The sequence below is a fragment of the Pezoporus flaviventris genome, unplaced genomic scaffold, assembly GCF_033815535.1.
Source record: "Pezoporus flaviventris isolate CSIRO_AGI_PZ_B2104156 unplaced genomic scaffold, CSIRO_AGI_Pfla_v1 ptg000006l, whole genome shotgun sequence".
NCBI classification, from domain to species: domain Eukaryota; kingdom Metazoa; phylum Chordata; class Aves; order Psittaciformes; family Psittacidae; genus Pezoporus; species Pezoporus flaviventris.
In genome coordinates, this window is record NW_026892554.1 from 4,707,114 (window position 1) to 4,726,590 (window position 19,477).

At 40.6% G+C, this 19,477-nt stretch overlaps 1 long non-coding RNA gene across 1 annotated transcript in view; it reads right to left on the reverse strand.

The window, feature by feature from the left end:
- LOC133265837 (uncharacterized) overlaps window positions 1-19,268 on the reverse strand; it is a 40,147-nt gene extending 20,879 nt beyond the window's left edge. Inside the window, exons 1-2 of the long non-coding RNA XR_009742133.1 lie at window positions 17,515-19,268; window positions 15,883-16,031 (exon numbers count right to left, since the gene is read on the reverse strand). This is a non-coding gene — a long non-coding RNA (uncharacterized LOC133265837). The remainder of the gene's footprint in view (window positions 1-15,882; window positions 16,032-17,514) is intronic.
- Window positions 19,269-19,477: the final 209 nt, after the last annotated feature.

Sequence of the window (19,477 nt, forward strand, 5' to 3'; positions counted from 1 at the left end):
AAATGCTCAGTTTTCATACAGATCTGCTTTCAGGTATTTATGACAAAAGTAATTCCATGCAAAACATCAGCAGTTCCGTAAGAGAGCTGTCCTGAGGGCATGTTCTACCTGTGCCTGCAGCCTCCTGCCCGACCATACCAGGTTATGAGTTAATTATTAATCTGTACGTTGTGTGCGTGCGTGAAGGGGTGTATGTGTTACCACTCTGCCCATAGGAAGTAAACACTTCTGCACTCAGATATTTTAAGTCATCTGCAATGTCTGTTACCCACCTCTGTGACAAGTGGGGAGTGTTAATTCTACACAGTTTACAGATTAAACTGTATTTGCAATGAGTATATGAAATTAAATAGGATCTAAATATTTTTTTAGATATTTTAGGAATAGAATTATCCTTCAATTTTCTATTAAAACACTTGTGAGTGCATAGTTCCTGGCTAAGCAATGCAATTCATCTGCATTTCATACCAAGACACCATCACATCTGAAGTATTATTCAAAACACTGAGCAAAAAAGGATGAGGCTAGCTTCAGAGAGCTGACAATTGCAGAACGCTTTGCTTTTGAAGGAAGCTCTACAGCTTCTGAGAGCACAAGTTAATTCAAAAGAGTGACTCCTGCCAGCAGGGTGCTGTTACAGCTCTCCAAAAGTTGCATGGCAATTCTTTAGTCTTGAGCAGACCACATACATTCTCAACTCTGACTACTGAGGACGATATAATACTCTTCACAACATCTACGGTTCCAGCAGTTCAGATCACTTCACCCATAAAGTTACAACCCCACCCGAGAGAGACAACAGGATTGTAAATGACAACATTTATCTTTCCTGCCAAGCTGTTTTACCCCAAATTGTGTTTCCTATATATTTCATACTCTGCCTTCCCCTGACCTTTAAGCTTCATCACTTTTTTGTGTTGGGCTTCCATGGGTCTCTTTTTCTCTTTTCATTATTTAAAAAGAGTTCTAAGGGAATGGTTTTAATTATAATCCAAGGAAGAAAACATATGATATTGTTGGAGACCCCCTTGGATCATTCTCAGGGTGGTTTGCCTATAAATCAAATTATTGAGGACTCAATTGTGCAACCCTTCTGTCTTGTAAGCCCTTACTCATCTGAGTAAGTTCAGGGAGACTTCCCAGTGGGTAAGTGCTCACTGACATGTGCGTGCAATCTGGCATTACATGAATATCATCCTCACATATTTTGTGGCCCAGTGTATTTCCAGTATTTGCAGTGTGTTAGATAAAGTTTAATGGTAAACATCTGCTAAAAGTGATTTATCAACATTATGGTTCAGTTTCTAACATCTTTACTCATACAGAGTGGCACCTAACTCCGAGGAATCCCTTTTAAAGGAGGACTCACATGCTGGAACACATCAGAATCTGTCCCTACCAAGCTCAAGTCTGCTGAATACTTTGGTCTAGTACAAACCATTTACACACACACTTAATTTTAAGCACATGCATATATGCCCCACGCCTCTCTCCTTAGCAAACAAGCCACTGGAAATATCAAAAGGAAATGTATTTTTTTGTCTGTGCTCTGACCCTTGCATGGTGCCAAGTTTTAAGGAGATATAAGCACCTAATTAGAATTACCTGTGTGGATAAGGTTGATTTCTTGATTCTGCCTCAGTCACCAGCACCTTGAAGGATTGGCACTGCTCAGAAGAAATTATTTCAAAACATATTACTCATCTAGAGTTCAGCCAACAGTGATTCAGTTTGTCACTTATTGTTTTTAAATCTATCACATGTAGAGGGCTGGGACAGGGCTAAGAAATAAACTCAGTACTTTGCGAAATGCCTTTGCTAAAGTATGCAAAGACATTTTTCTTATGAAAACTAATATAGATGCATGTGCTAACTACGTGTGTATATATAATGGAGATATATATGCACATACTGATATTTCTGTCCTGTATCTCAGCAGACAAATCAAAAACTTGTTTGTTTCTAACCCCGTCTTGCTTTCAGAGAAACAGCTATACTCTGTTAGGCTCCATCTCCAGGGACAAATCTGCCTTTTGAATAATTTAAATATTTCTTCTTATACAATTGGCTTTACAAGCAGCTACTCTCCTGCCCATGGATTTATGGAAACCCCTCCACTTTCATACTGGACATTAACAGAGAAATTAAATATGGATAAAACCAAGGAGACTAACACTTGTTTCAGCAATCACCCAGAAAGCTCACTGCATGAGCAACTCTAATCTTAGTCTATCTTTCTGAGAGTTTATAGGTTAATGCCTCACACATACCCTTTCCTGTGCGATTACGACTTGATTTCACAGTGCATGATTAACAAGTCTCCGGAAGTCAGGCAAATGCATTTGTTATAGAGAATACAGTTGATAAGATGCTCTGTAATAACAGACCCATACAGCCCCCAACAAAATACAGCAAGATGTGTATGGAAAAAAAACCTGAAAATTTAACTTTTAGTGGTAGTGACTGCATGTAGAGCCTGCAGCAGTCTCATCTGTCTGACCTTGCTTTGTGAACTACAAATGACCTCACTGAAAAACAACAGAGACCTTTTCTTGCTCTAGGCTGTCTCTTGATTGTATCTCTTCCTTCAGGTTACTGTAACTGCTCTTTTCCAGGGGTTGGGAAGGAGAAAAAAAAAGAGTAGAAACACTTAGCTGAAGACCCACAGCCCCCCCAGGCCTGCTGCTTCCTCAGTTCTACCATCACTCTATTAATAACGGACAACGTTTTCATTAAACGATGCACTTTCCCGCTCCAGGATAGACTTGAGTTTTCTGTACTGATCATTATAAGAGTCCCAGGAGGGCTCCTACAACCACAGTCTTCACAACAGAGACAAGAACTATCTGTTCCTACACAAACCATACACCATACCGATCCCGAGAGTGAAAGAGACCTAATAACCCACAAGTGAAAGAGGTACAGAGCCTAGTTATCAAATTCCATCCTGTAGGATAAAAGCATTCCCCATTCAACCTTTGCATATATAAGGCCTTTGCAGATAAAGGGTTTCTCCCAGCTGCCCCAGAATGGCAGGAAGTGTTTCTCATGCATGGCAATTATCTGTGTTTTAGTTTATTTTAAATTGAAGAAGCCTCCCTAATCATACTGAGTCTTTTTCAGCTCCGGGTTAGTTGTTGCATTTAGGAAACAGTCTCCTGTTCAATTCAGTTTAATACTTGAAACAGTGAGTTTTAAATAGGGGCAAATTGTTGCTTCTTTCTATGGTATTTCTCTCTCCCTCAACCCATGCTATTGATACACATTTAACCCTATGTTAGGAAGGCCACTGTGTTGTGCAAGGGGCTATGCAAACACACATGGTGACACCAATCACTGATCTGAGGACTCTGAAGAGACGCTGCATAGCAACTGCATCAGAAACAGATCTTGTTCAGAATGGGCAATATTCTCAGGCCACCCTCTTCAAAAGGTAAATTAAATACTATTTGCACTTTCAAAGACAATCCAGTATTCTTAATATTTTCTTACAAAAACTGGGTGAAGAAACTGAAAAGAACAGCAATTTAAACATGGCACTAAAGCTATAATGAGCAACTGACTAGAGGGAATTCCTCAAAGTGCCTCCCTGGAGCTCCTGAAATAAAAGATAACCAAAAACATTTATTTGTGGAGTATTGCTTGGGCTGGGCTTTGAGCAACCTGGTCTAGTGGAAGGTGTCCCTGCCCATGGAAGGTGTTTTGGCAGTAGATGAGCTTTAAGGTCCCTTCAAACCCAAACCAATCTATGATTCCACTGCATTAACAAAAACTTGGCTAGGATATAACTGGATGTGTACAAAAGTTACTTGAATTAGCACTGCCTGTGACACTTAAACTCATACCCTAAAAAAAAGTTCAATAATATCCCACTGGGAAAATAATCAAAACTTAGCAACTTTGCACTTCCAACAATTATGACTACTGAAAATGTTCCATTAGCATCTGGGTACAGACTGTCATGCCGCTACTATTGTTAATAGCGATGCATGGCATGACAAATTCATGGGCACTGCTGGTCAGGCATGGTGAAATGAAGCTTCACTTTTTGAGTGGTCACCTTGAGACTGTTCCATTACAGTATCAGCTTAAACACTCGTAGGCCCTTGAAAATGATGATGTTTCTTGTTCACTTGTATGTTCCAAGTAATGGAATAAGAATGATCCACACAGCAGCCATAGAGAACTTGCAACCAGGTAATGCATCAGCAGTAAATAAACCTTCTCTCCCTGACAACCATCTTTTATAAAGTTGTAGTCTACAAAATGTACCTATGCTAGATTTTTTAAATGTCGGTATGCCTTGGAAATCTATAGAACATAAAACTTCTGCCTAAAAATCAATTCTGAGTTACAATTTGATTAGCAGAAAATTGCCATCACATTTGTTTCTACATTTGTCTACCTCATGTCCTTTTCATTCATAGGCTGGACGATTTAAGCTTTCTTTAAAAACTCCCCAAGAAAGTCTGTGACATTAAAATGTCCTTTGATGCTCTTTCACTAAGCAGTGAATATTAACAGTTATGGTGACCCTGTTCCCTAATGTGTCTCTGTTGGATCAATAGCAGTTAAGTGCCACTGTTTTACAATTAAAAAGGGGATCATTTTAAATTTAAAAGCTCATAGCTAATTTTCTTCTTGGCACTTAATAACATAATTCATTTTTGAAAAACCACATAGGGAGAGCATATACTTTATTCTTTGTCGGCAGCCTTACTGGGGCTAGTTTTAGTATGCATTGTTGCATTATGTGTAATTTACAGCAATGCCCAGTCAAGAATCCACATGGCAGGAAGTGTCATATTGCTCTTAAATATGAGTCTGATCTACAGGCAAGAAGTAGAGGAAGAACCTGCTGGTTTTATACCTCAGATATATAACATCTTTTTGATAACACATTTTGTAGCAACTTGCTTTCAATGTTTTATTTCCATTCCTTGTTAGACAAGGCCTCAGCTCTTTGTAGGCTCAGAGGTCTGTGCTCTGCTAACAGGTAGGCAGATGTTTCTGAAGTATGAGCAATCCGTGTGCAGAATACACACTGAGTAACAGAACACTGCATTTTCTACCAGCCAAAAAAAGCACTCCATCTTCATTAGTTCATCCTATTAATTGTTTGTTTGGAGGGTTTTATTTTGCATTTGGGAAACAGGAGACTTAATGAGAAGCCTCTACTGCCTCTTCCCAAAGCCCCCCATGGGTATTTTGAGCTGAAGCACTTCCACTATGGAAGTAGTAGCCAAGTGTGTGTCTGCACATTATTTAGGTTTCAACCTTTTAATGCCATTATCCAGCCAATGCCCATGAATAATCTTTATTTAGATTCCATGTCCTTCAGCTCCAAAGTAGTCCATACAAGGCTTATCTGTAAACCAGGACAGTACAAAAGTTAAGAAGAGAGAATGGTGAGGTTTCTGGTGAGCAGAAGCTCTCCTTTCTTCAATGCTTCTGCCCTTAAGGGTCCTAAGAATATTGGAAGTGAGAAGCAGCATGAGACAGAGCTGTCTTCATTCTTCCAAATTCTGCAAAGCCTCTAGAAAGGACTGGTCTACTATTGGGAAGTGGGAGACTTCCATTATAGATACAGAAAGATGGTTTGCCATCAGGGGATTTTGACTAATACACTTTTAAAAGGTACAGAAAACTTTTTGTCCAATGATCTTGAATGAAATGAGCTTACTGAACAAGATTAAGAATGGGATACGATCTGTGGCTTTTTCATGTTTGTAAAGCACATCAATAGCGCAACTCAAAACTCAGGCTATGCAGTTATTCTGTCTGAGACCAGAAGCATGGGCACATGAGTATAGGATAATGAATCTATTAATACTCAGTTATTAAATTATCCATACTTGTCCTGGAACAGAGTTGTTGTTCCTTGACCTGGCTTTATTGCCACAACCATACTGGCAGTCAACTGTCTGACTACAGACACAATCCAGTAAAGCTTAAGTGCAAATCCATGGTGGTAGCATGGTTGTGTATCTGCAAATACACACTGATTACGCTTATTTCCAGTTCTGGGCTCAAGACTGCAATGTCTGGTTCTGATTCAAATTATTCCTAGGGGTTCTGAAGGAACTATTGAGCTTGGAAGCTACATAACCTGACCTAGCAAGAACACCTCTAATTTGAATATAACAATAGTCAAGTGCAGCCTCAAATTATCCGTAACATCCACACAGAAAACCATTCACATACACTCCTCTACTTCCCTCCCCACAAAATTCAAATACACTTATTGCCTAAACAAAGTAAGACTGGTTTAGAAAATGTTCCCCAAATATCAAAATATTCTGGGTCAGTTTAATTATTAATACCTACACTGTAAACAGACAGATATTCATTTCCCTGACCCTTTGTAATAGTCACAGTAACAAATGGGGAAAGTTAGAGTTACATGCACTTTTCAAGAACTGCAGTTTTAAAATTGGTTCTTGTAGCTGCGATTCTGCAATTCATAAATTCAGGAGGACCTCTACCCCCCAACAATACCAACTATTATCAAAGTGGGAATACGGACACAGAACTGAAATGACTACACTAGAATAAACGTTGGCTTCTCCTGAAACTGAGATCAGTCTCATTTGACACCACAGCAGAGAAGCCTACAGACATAGCTAACTGCATGAACTCTGAGGTTTGTATGTGATTACAGCTACTGCTGAAACAGTAATAGCAGAGTTAAGGAGGTGCTGGAGAATCACTACCCAATTGTTTTAGTAACTCTGTGAAGAAACCTACTCTTCTCTGTTCCCCTTTTCCCCTGAATAATAATACGTGAACTCTAAAAGATATTTACGGAAAACAGCACTTCTGGCCCCCAGCTGACACTGACATTAGCAGACAAATCAGCCATCCTCATTTACAGGTAGAGACTAGCTGGGGCTTTTAACGTAAAAGCCCATATTCATCCTGAATTAAATAAATTCTCTTAACAAATCACTGCTGTGCATTAGTAAAAAAAAATAACCGGAGCCAGTGAGCTGCTGCAGTGTGATAAAGGCACATCAACCAGAGGAAATGTCTGGGTTAATGCAAGCTGGCTCCCCTGGGGACACTCTCACCCAAATGGTCATCTCTGTAACCCAAGTCATCAAGGGGACGAGGAGGCTGGAAATGGCAGTAGATCAGGTTCTAACAAAGTGTGCTGGGCTAACACGCCACCGTACAACACAATTAACTGCTTACACCAGGCATTGCCTTGTTTCTGCCACGTTACACTTCTCACATTTCATGTAATAGTGTTCGCAAAGTGCTCCCAGTTTTCAATTAGTCAGCCTTGCCCTCCCCCTTACATTCATCTGTGCCAATCTGACTCCTGCAGACTACTCCAGAAGTCTCACAGACACAAACTCTCAAAGCATGTGTTTCAAAGACACTGGTGGCAGCCTCACTTTTTTATTTTCTTTTTAAAAGCCAGTCATTAGATACAATTTATTCTATATGCTTCTGAGGAATCAAATCGGGGATAAGACTTCCCTTTGCTTCCCTGCCCTAGGTGTACAAGAAATTCATGACAAAAAAAGCAGTAACAACTGCATCTGCAGAATAACCAGAGTGTCCTTCCACCTATTGATTTGTTGATGTCCGTCACAAAATCTCCAACCACCGCTTCATACCCCGCTTCTCTTTGAAGTAGACTTATGTAATTGAACACAAATAAACAAAATCAAAAACCCAGGAGTTTCGTCTCCCCTCTCTCTGCCCTACAATGACCACCACAATTGCATCTGCCTTGCTTGTGTAATTATCCTTTTACGTCCTTTCCTATCTATGTGAAATGTAGGCCTTTTAGGCTAGGGGAAACAAGATGGAGCATTCTATAGGCTTTGTTTTCATTAGGTACTAAGTACTTACAAGTACCTGCAACACTGTCATGTCATTTTCTAGGACTGCATTACTATGTTTATGATCCAGATCCTGTATTGGCACTTGAAACAGACTCATGTAATATGTGATTTCAAACTCTCCAGAAATTACAGAAGGTTCAGATTTAAGGTCTAGTCCCCCACAAGAGTTACAGTTTATGTGAAAAACAGACACTAAAAGAAGCAAGCTGAAGGCTCAACAGGTCAGAGCATTGGCTTGTAAACATCAGGCAATCAAAAACGCTTAAGCAGGTTTGCATTTGGTACCCCAGTTTAAAACAACTTTGAGAAAGAACCAAACCCATCTCTTGTAAGGATTTGAATTTTGCACATCTCAACTCAGAAACCTCCCAGGATACAAACACCCCAGACTGTGGAACAAGAAATACTCCATCACACCAAAACAGATGCAAATGTGGTTCATGTTCTCAGTTTTCAGAGCTGGATGAGAAACTGAGCTAAAATTACCTCCTAAACCCCAACCTATTACAAGAAATTGGTTACTTCCAGTTGCCTGATATAGAAAACAAAGACATGAGAATGTGTTTTTCTTGCCTTTTTCTTCCATGTATTTCTGATAAAAGATTAGATGAAACAGAGTGAAAATTACCATTTCTAAATTTTTCATGGCATAAAAGTATGAGTTGGGAATAAAGATTAAAACCGTACTTTCATATATCTGTCTTTATAGTAGTGACTGAAATGTAGCATCTAATCAATGATATTCAGCATGGCACAGGATCCTTTCTGGCAGCCCAAGAAATAAAAGACTTAAGGAAGCAAAACCAGGAAGAGTTTAGATTGGGTATTCATTACTGGAAAACCTGTGATTAAAGCCAGTCAGCCTTAGCTTGGAAAAGCAATGAGCTGAAGCTGATTACACTCAGATAGGAGTCTGAACCAGGACTGGAAATGACTCCTTACATACTGGTATTTTACCAGCCAGTTGGGCATGTTGACAGTAAACCTCTTCTCATGGTATTTACACCATTTGGAATTTGCCCACATAGGTCTAAGACCATGGGTTTGACCAAGCTATACATGGAAACAGACCTTCTTAAGAACTGTAAACAAAAGTATCAGTTGGAGCAGTCTGACCTCTACTCTTTGCTAACATTTCTGTGTTTGGAGAAGGAGTAATATTTTTGGTCCTATATGTTTTCAAAACACTCAAGAAAGCCTGAGATCATAACCAGGCTGCAGATCTGATCTGCAGGCCGGAAGTCCCACTTACTGACTGTTGATTTGGATGAGGGCACAGAAACAGCTTCTTTCAGCTCACATTATAAGACAACTGCCATTTGTACACAATGTGTGAATATTCAGGGAACTTTACTGCACTGAATCCAGTAAAATTTTACTCTGTATTAAGTAATTGCAAAGTTTGAAGATAAGCTCCAAAATTATAATTAAAAATCAGTAAATTCCATATGGCTCCCAGGTGTTCCTCAGCCTGGCCCATTTCCTCTTTCCCTTTGACCAGAAAAAGGAAAAAAGGGATCTAGATTTATAGATGGAGACAGCTTTCACTCTGCCACCATCCTGATATTCTTGTATCCTGTGCTGCAGGCAAAGGCTGGAGCTTCCTGCACAGTATGAGCCCAAGTCTGCTTTCCCATTATACAGTGTTTACAGATGTTTTCAGGATTTGCTTCAGGCAGGTGAAGAAAAGGAGTGAACTTCTTGGCTTTCCCATATTCATTTACCATTCAACCCCAAGATGTCTACATTCCTCAACAGGCCTGAGGTCAGTCAGGATCTTGTATCAGACCTTGCTAGGTTATTTTGGCTTTCATTCAGGTAATCTAACCACACACAGTGTTCAACTAAAACCAGAACTCAGAGGCACTACCTTAGAAGTAACTTCCAGTATTTCTCTTTTATTTATAATGTTGTAAAATGTTGTAGCACAGAAACAATTTTAATACCTTTCTCAACTTACTCATTTATCCTGACAGAAGGAAAACACAGTAAGATTTAAATTGATTATTTAGAGATATTTTCAAATCACAAACCAAAATGGATTGCGTCATATAACACCACAGAAAAAAACACTGTACTTTCTCAGGGTTTTTTTTTCCTACTTTTTTTTACCTTAGAAATGCAATTCTCCAGGCCTCTACTTGAAGGCCTGCTGGCATTTTCACTGCTATAGGTAAAACTGTTTTAAGCAGGTTAAACAAAAAGACTCACTCCATACCACAGAGTGGTATCCTACCTGTGGTTTCAGGGTAAGGTACATCTCCTTCCCCATGTAAAGATAACAGCTGCAAGATGCATCAGTTCCAAAGCCTAACAGTTTTCCAAACACCCACAGGCATTGCATCAAAAAATCAAGGACAAAAAAACAATGCAGAACTCTTGTGTCAATGAAAAGAGAACACAATTTGCCTACTGAAGACCACTTTGGGACACAGGAAAATGACTAAGAAACTGTACAAGACTCAATTTCCTGGAATACGTGTATTCATCTTTAGTGGGGAAAATGGCGCACTCCTCTACCCAGGGAATCTTGGTACTTAGGCTCAACAGTTATTGAGCCCTGTTTAGTCTTCTTGGCATTCACTGTTCTCTTCCTGCCTTTGTGCATTCTCTGGGTCGTGCTGCATTTTCTCACTTTGCACTCTTATACTACTATTTAACACAGTGCCCATTCAGACACTGAAACTTTTAAAATACATATATGTAGGTGACAGTTGTCTGCAGAGAAGTCCATTTCCTTCTTTTGGTCCTTTATGATAGATTTGATGCCGCACAATTCCCTAAATAGGGATATTTGCCATGGCAACAACTAGAGCACAGTTTTGCAGAAGTCACCCCTTAAGTGGTTTAATGGAGATAGTATTTATTCCCTTTCTGAAGACACAGATTCAGTGACACATTAATATAAACATAAATGGAGCAAATATTTGTGTGCTTCTTGGGAATAACAAAGGCACGTTTATCTGATACACACAGAAAAGACATTTTTGAACCTCATTAATACATGAGTAGAAGTCAATGGAGGAAAATGGATCTTGTTAACTGGCTTCTTGGATACCAATAAGCATCTCATTTGCCTTAAACATATCAACCTAGCAACACTATTTATTCAATATAGAATAATCAGTGACATTAGAGAGCCCCGGCATTGCACACAGAGGAATGATTAATCTATTATTCATTCCACAATAAAGACTCTGAGGGATTTACCATATGAAAAGTGATATTCAAGAAAAGAAGGTGGTAATTTTTCCCCTGACCTGTATGGAAACACCTGTCCCGTGGGATGAAATCCACTGAATAACATTGAGAGTTTTGGTTGCGATTCTCTGGTTTGGGTTGTTTCTCTTTGGAGTAGTTTGGTGTTTTGTTTTTTTTTTTAAGTACCCTTCCTTCCTGTCATGCAGGCATATAACTTTCTATAGACTCTATCACTTTTATGCCTTATGAAGAGAGACAGAACTGTGTTGATCTGAGAAAGAGAAGCACCTTCCTGATAGCCAGGGTCTATCTTGCCAAGATGGTTAGTGTTGACATAAGGATATACGCACATAAATGCACATGTATGTGCGGATTTGTATGTACAGGAATACTCCAGAAAAGTAACTAGAAACCTACAAGAGATGTCGCTGTAACTATCAGAGACCTGCTCTGATAACAATTCTTACATTGCACCCCAGAACCAAAAACTTTTGAGGACACTTTCCCTGCACACTTCAGCATAAGCAAGTATCAGCCCACTAACTTTTAACTCATAGCACAGCCAACTACCTCCATGAAGGCCAGTAAAGAAACAGACTGCACACCTGCTTTCGATAGTTTAGATGCAGCCATTAATTTTTTTTCATCAACTGTTTAATAATTATTAAGAATCATTCTGCTTACTCTGCAGTAACAGCAATGCCTGAGTTACAACACATCAGTAATCTTGCCCTACACATGAACAGATGCACAGCTGTGTGTTTAATTGGTGTCAAGATGGCACCTGAAAAGCGGTTATTTGTATACAGATTTAAATAACAGGACAGGTGACTTGCAAGAACTACGTGGGCATTTGGGTGGACAGCTTGGGATTCTGCTTTTTTAAAGACCAAAACTTTCTAAGTATCTTTTTTTCCATGAAGTTTCTTCAAGAAGCTAAAAGGCCACTACAATCAAGGAGAACTTTTGTCTAAGTCAGCACTAAGTAAAAATTACAGAACTGGGATTTAGATCATGAAGCTGTCTAAAAGGCAACTTGTTATTTGATTTTGAAATGTAATTGAAAATAAGAATAATGAAGATAACTCCAATTACTCTGAAATGGCCTTCTGCTCCTTGCAGTGTGTGCAGTGATTAACTAGACTTTTATAGCCCTTCATTTTTTTTCCTCCCCAGTGATGGAAGATTTACCCATGAATCCTTGTATAAGAATAATTTGTTTTGGCAAAGATATTTATAATAGAGTGAAGTGAGCATGCTAACCTCTCCCTCACCCACTCAGCTGATCAGCTTCTCTGTGGGCTGCCAGAGTAGGCCAAAAGAGAAACTTGCGTAGGAGGATTCTCCATGCCAGTTTTGAACAGCCTAGTGCAGTACACAGTGAAGACCATCACAGCTTTACCACTCTGGCTAGCATGAAATTAACCTTAGGGTCTACATCACAAGTATACTGGCCTCAGTATATCTGTAAATACAAATGAACTGAGTGTTTAAGAAAAGCAAGCTGCACTTCCAGGAACCTCTGGGGAATACTCCCACTCTACATTGTTGAACTCTGAATAGGCAGAGCTTGTTGGTACATTTCATTTCCTTTCACTATTGCTTTTGGAGAGTAACACAGTCCTACTGACATCTATGAGTTACCTGTTGTCTTGAAATATACTAGAAATATACTAGACTAAAAGCAATGGTAGCTTCTTTCCTCTGGATCTCTAACATCTTCCCACTTGTCACCATGTGTGTCTTGACTGAACCTCAGAGATCTGAGAAAATACTTTTTGATGACTGAACTAAGGGTGCTGTTTTATGCCACAGTTTAGTTTAAGTTAAGCAAAACTCTAAGATATGCAAGGCATAAAGAAAGGAAGAACAAGGCCTTTAATTGAATTCACGATCCATTTCAATTGCTAAAACCCTAAAACAGAAGGGCAGTTTTGCATTCTGCTAACATAATCCACCTCCATCCATGTTACTTCTCATGAGTCACACACACACATACCCTCAGTGGCTGAGATGCAAGCAACCACCACACAGCAAGCGGTTAATTAGCCTCTCCTTCTAGACCCTGCATTTGACCATGAAAATAGTGAATACTGAGACAGGATTATTCCACCTATTACCTACAATTCATTGTTAATTCTAAGAAAGGAAACGTCTTCACTCAGAAATTCCAGGTTTTATGCCAACTCCCTGCATTTGTTCCTCTGCTGCTGTCAATAAGTGCATTTACTTTCGACCTTTCTAACACAGCACTTCAGAAACTGTTTGCTGCTTCTCAGCCCACAGCAGAGTAATTCAATCCGTTAGGCTACTGTTCCTGTAGGACACAGCATTTTTGTGCTACTGTCCTCTCAATTAGCTTGTAACATGTGCAAGTGAAATAACAGGGGCAACTGAGAGGCAGAAGCATGTACTCTATGATCAGCAATCCAGGTCCTCAAAGCTTTAAGGTACAGTCCCTACAGAACAAGGCAGAGAACCAGTGCTGGAACCAGCCCCCTTAGGAGCATGAGTTATCTGTTATTTCCTGCTGCATAGCTGATGGCAACAACACTTCAGCACTGGCATGTGCCTTTCTGCTGCCTGAGGGGGCCCTCACAACCTGCAGCAGCACAGCTCGGCAGCCCTCAGCTCACTGCCCACTTCACACCCCATTGCCCTACGTGTGAACACAGCTCCTCCCCACTGCTGCTTCCCCTCCCACCTGCCGAAGCCTGGAATTCCCCAGTTCCCTCCTCCCCGTCCAGCCCGCTCCCTGCAGTGACTGTATTCCCTGGTGCTGGACACACACCACCATCATACCTGAGACACGCTCTGTGCGAAATCCCTCCACCCAAGTCAACCTCCACGGCTCAAAATGGCGCCTCCACGAGGTGGCTGAGTGCAGCAGGGCGGGACATAAACCCTTGCATTGGTCACATAATGGCGCTGGACGCCCTGATTGGCTGAGCTGCCTGCCATGGTGGAGTTACCTCAGTGTGGAAGGTGGATGAGGGGCTGGGCACGTACCTCAGCTCACCCCGGGCTCCCTGGATGAGCGTGAAACGTTCACCTGGCTCCTGCAGGTGCAGCAGACATTCAATGCCACTCCTCCCGTACGGTGTTGATAGCTGGGGGTGGCAGAAGAAAAGTTCCTCAGAGAAACCAGTACTGCTGTGGCAGCTGCTGGTGGCAATGGGGGGAGCCTGGATGTCATGGGGGGTCTCCATGAGTGAGACACAGCCTGTATCTCATTGTTCCCACGATCAATAGAGATGTAATTACTGCTGTTGCTATTTGGCATAGCTAAAAAGGGGGTTTGTGCCGGTTCTGCCACTGAGGATGCAGGTCTGCAAAACTACTCCCTTTATCCTTCTTTACATATTTATTACAACTCTTTAGACTGATCCATGCAAACTAAATGAAAGCAACCAATAGAAAAGAGGCCGGCTTGTGCCAGCAATCCCCAGACTGTCAAGCGATCACTGAAGATTGGACAGGTCCTGATGAAATAAATGTTGGCTGCTGACTCTTCCAATTTTGCAGCACTCCTCTGTGTCACTGGAGCAGCCTTGTCCAAGATTGAGATATTTGCAAACTGTCATCTTTCATAAATATCTGCCTTGAGTGACACTTTGCCCCCCTCCGTTTCCCTTTGAAATGTACCTAGCTGGCACGGAGCCTGCGGGATTTCATTGCTTGTGATAGGTGATTAGCAAAGAGATGATTTCCTCCTCCCTCCCCCTCCTCCCCTCTGCCAAAGGGCTGAGTGACAGGTCCAAAAGGCGAAAGGCAGACTGGGGAAGCAAATCTGCCAGAGGCAGAAGTGATGACACTCCGAAAACACTTCATTCATCTTGCCAAATTACAGGCTGGGCTGGGGACTGATGGGGACTGGAGGAGGAGGAAGGGGGGGGGGGGGGAAATAATCTTTTGCACTTGCCTCGAATGCTCTCTGCTCAAAAACATTGCAAAGCAGCTCCTGAAGCTTGAAGGATGCACCCCAAACCCCTCCGATTTCTGCTCTGTAATGCTAGCAGGCGAGCTGCTACCTGGCTCGTGTTAGTCGCTGTTTGACAAAGCGTATTAACTGTCTTAGTCATGGATGTCAGATCCCTTAAGCTCTCACAGGCTTCCTGCCTAGACGTCAATAATTGGGGCTGAGAGGGAATTTCAAAAAGCAAAATTAAGCATTAATGTCTAGCCCTCCCAGACAGCAGAGCCGGTGCTAACCGCACAGTGTGGCTTCCTCTAATTTATTTGGTCGCGAACAGCGCAGAGGGCAAACAGCTATTTGTGGCTGAGAAGTTACCTGTGTCTGTCTTGGGAAGGCTCCAGCCCTTGGGAGGGTACTTGGGGAATTAACACAGGTGTGAGCCAGTGATTGTGCCGGTTTTCTGTGAGCTGTGATGTCTTCTGAACAGCAGCAAAAATTAATTGTCTGCTTGGACCAAGTTCTGCACAGAACTTTTTTGTCAGAAAGAATACCCGTTTGGCAGTGTGAAATCCATTTGACTGTTTGTTTCTTTTTCTTCTTTTCCCACTCAAAACATTATCTTGAGAATGACATGACTGGGGGGGTGGGGGGGTGGGGTGTAATTTAAGCATTTTTTTCCATTTCTTGGTTTGAAGTGGGCATCTGTCTAAAATGTAATTACAGTATTTTTAATTTACTTTTAATGGTTTAACACTGAAATGTTTCAGACTTGTAGTAACTACTTCAACCCAAAGTATTTTGCCTGAATTCTCAACATGCCCCAAGTCTCCATTACTTAGATTTTCAGACTTGACAATTCTTATTAATAGTGAGATTAGCAATGAAGGAAATGATCTGTTTTTCTCCTACCTTTTTCCTTGGACAATGTAAGCGTTGATATCATTGAATCTTAAATTCACTCTTACAAGTGAAGACTAAGTCAGTTATTTCAGCTGGTGCAATTGGAAGCGTCTGTCTTCTGTCATCTTGAAGTACTTCAAGAGACACACAAACCACTCCTGAAGAAGGGGAGAGATTGATTTTATTTTTGATAATGCACTTTTGGTGACATCTCAAAGGGAGCAGACTGGATTCTTGTCTCTCCTATGCTTGTCTAAGGCCTAATGTGCACTCAAATACAGGCTTAATGCCAATGTAAAAAAATATTTGAGTTTTGTTGTATCAGGAATTAAAATTCACATAAATGGTCACATCACTTGTCATTTTTACCTGTGTAAATGAAGCCTTGGCCAGCTTTCTGTAGCATCATCTCCTGATGGTATCTCTCATGATATACTGAAAATGGAGACTACAGCATAATAAAGTCAATCCCTAATGACAAAAATGGACTACTTGTCTGGGACAGAGTCAAATGTCTACTCTAGACAGAAGAAATATAATATAAAGGATATTTTGTAGCCGTCCAGGTTTTAAACAGTATTTCTACTCTGCTAAGTTCTATTCAGCAAAAGTAATTCTGAAGAACTTAAAAATATTCTAACAGTTAAATTCAAACATAATATGATTCTCTTCATCTTTTGAACACTCAAGATGTGCAAAATTGGGACTCAAAATCTGCATGCTCCCAAATGCTGGGTGCCTTATACCCAAACCAGCAAATACTCGATACTGGCAGCTGCAAAAGAAATTTCAGGACAACAAAATGATTAGATTTTTTTCCTTGCTATATGAGCTTTTTCTTCTCAATTGGAAGTGCTGGAAAATGACCATCATTTGGTGTTGGAACTGGGGAGAAGCATCAAATGTGAAAATAAAGCACAGGAAGGATCAAAGTCAGCCAACCCTTTCTAGTAGATTTTAGTACTAAAAAGTGTGGAAAAAAATAAAATCTGATGCCATTTATTTTGAAAAGTTATGTTCCATCATCACTCAGCAATTTGCAACTTCAAACAGCTAACTGAGTATCACATACAGCGTGAGGTAGGCTAGCATAACAACGTTATTATCCCTCCCCCTCACTTCAGGCTGAGAAACCTGGTAAGAGACATTAAAATGAGCTTCTCAAGGACAAACACTGAGTTTGTGATAGAACAGAGATTAAAACTTGGAGGTCTTTTGTTTCCCCTCAACAGTGTTTACTACCTCACTATTTTGTACGTGTTTGCATACACCCAGATGTGTAGCCACACACATTCACAACTGAAAAAAAACAGAGGGAGGGAGCATACCAATAGGCACATCTGAATGTCAGCACATGGACACATAACATAGTTCTCTGTTTACAGAGGAGTTTGTGTGAAGTTGAGGCACCTCCATCCATAATTGCAACTAAAAGTAAAAACCCTTCTCAGCTGCCCCTTTAGCTTAATTATTTTCCCCTGCAAAATCAGACTAAAAAAGGAGCAAAGGAATTCCTCACCCGTGGTCATTTTGTGTGTTGGGGGCTTTCTCTTGGGAGTAGGAGCTCTGATATACATCTCTGAGAACAGTTCAGGTCCTGGTGCCTGCCAGCCGAAGAGCAGGCAAGGTTGTTGCTCTCACCCTGGAGATGTCTCCTTGGAGCTGTGGATGCAGCTCCCAGTCTGTGGAGAGGATTCGTGCAGGTGTTCAAGATTCTCCAGTGGTCATCTCCAAGGGTCTCTTAGTTGTACTTTAGATGGCTCTGCATTAAGCTGGCAGCGTGTTTATGGATTTTAGTAGATGAAGCCATTTAATTTCTGGAGATAGAGAAGAAAGTGATAAATGCTACATATGTGAGCATGAGACATAGCATAACCCAGCTGTGCACACACAAACACATGCGCTGTACACATGACAAGTTAATTGTGCATTAATCAGGATATAATCTCATACTGCTAATGCAAGTCATGATGTAATTTTACCTTTACTACTTATACAACTATGGCCATTATTACCATGTAGTAAATTGTATCACTTCAGACTGATGAATGACAGTAGTTAATGTATCTCCACCTAATTTGTCTATTTCACATGGTGATGTAGCTCTACTCTGATTTGTTTTTCATTTCAGGAAGCTGCTATATACTTGTCTTTATGTCTTCACTGGACTTTTTCAGAACACTAACAACAGAAGAAAAAATAATTTGGTGTTTGCTTTTATTAAAGAAATAAAAAGGGGGAGATTTTACCAGACACACGGATTTGCTTTTGTATGGATACTAAATCCTTTCTGTTGAACCAAGCTCTGATATACTTGAAGAAATGGATGTACTTCAAGCAACAGTAACCAAAAATGCTGACTTGGAATTTAACACATATTTGGCCTTCTCTCATGTTTGATGCAAGAATAAATAATAGCACATCCATGGCACTCCCACAACATGTACACAGGCCCACTTGTTAAGTCACAAACAATATAGCTGTGGCTAAAAAGAAAAATGTATGTGCCAGGATAACAAAATCACACTTTTGAAGCTCATCTCTTTACATGCACAGCTGTGTGTCTGACCCTTGTGCCTTAAAGCTTTTTAAAGTTCTGGATGGTGTGGGGTGTTTTTTTCTTGTGATAAATATGAAAATGTAAAGAGGGAACATAGATCCAGAATGAGTTATTTTTCTAATGTTTTCCATTAAGCAGCAGCTGCTGTTACCAAGCTGTCATCTTTGTTGCTAGGGAGATTTCATGCGCATGCCAGAATGGGACTGGTTGGTTCCGTGTGTCCACCCAACTGCTTGGAAAGCCATTGTGTTGGTGAACTCCTGCATGTTGGGCTGAGCAAACTCCTCCTCCGACTTCAGTGGGAAATGGGATGCAGGAGTAGACCTCCTTTCTAGGGTTATTCAGCACCGCTTTTGCACACCAGCATAGTTTTGTCTTCTTCCTCCCCCTGAAGTGAAAAAGACGAAATGTCCCATTTTGATATTTTTAACATGTAAACCATCCTGATTTTTCATTTCTTAAATACACTTTAAATTTCACATGCAGTTTTCCACCTTCTCCTCAAAGCAAACAACACATAACCTAAGTAAGATTTGAAATACTTCAGGCAGTGCCAACCAATGTATTCTTATTTTGGCTCAGCTAGATAACCAAAGCTGATAATCAACTGTCTGCACAATGCTGACCAGAGACTTCAGTGGAACCTCTCCTGCCTCTAAATATTGTGCAAGTGTTAAAGATCTTTGCTGGCCTATACAGACTACAGAGAAACAAGGGCCTAATTTCTTTCTTATATTAAACTCAGTGGAGCACTGTGAGTTGCCTTTCAAAGTACAACATTTTTCCAGTCTAAAAGGACTCTGAGACAGGGAGAGATACCTTTTTCCTTGGTTAGCACACTCTCGTCAATGTATGGTCTCCGAGTGGATAATGACTGCAATAAGAAAGATAAAAAATATTCACAATTCTTTAATATACTGGTGAGAAATCAGTTTACTAGTTCACAAATGCCAACAGGTCAGATCAAATTTCTCATGTGGCGTAAAGATCATAAATGCAGTTCCCAGGGCTACCTCAACTTTAATAAAATGAAGTCATCCATGT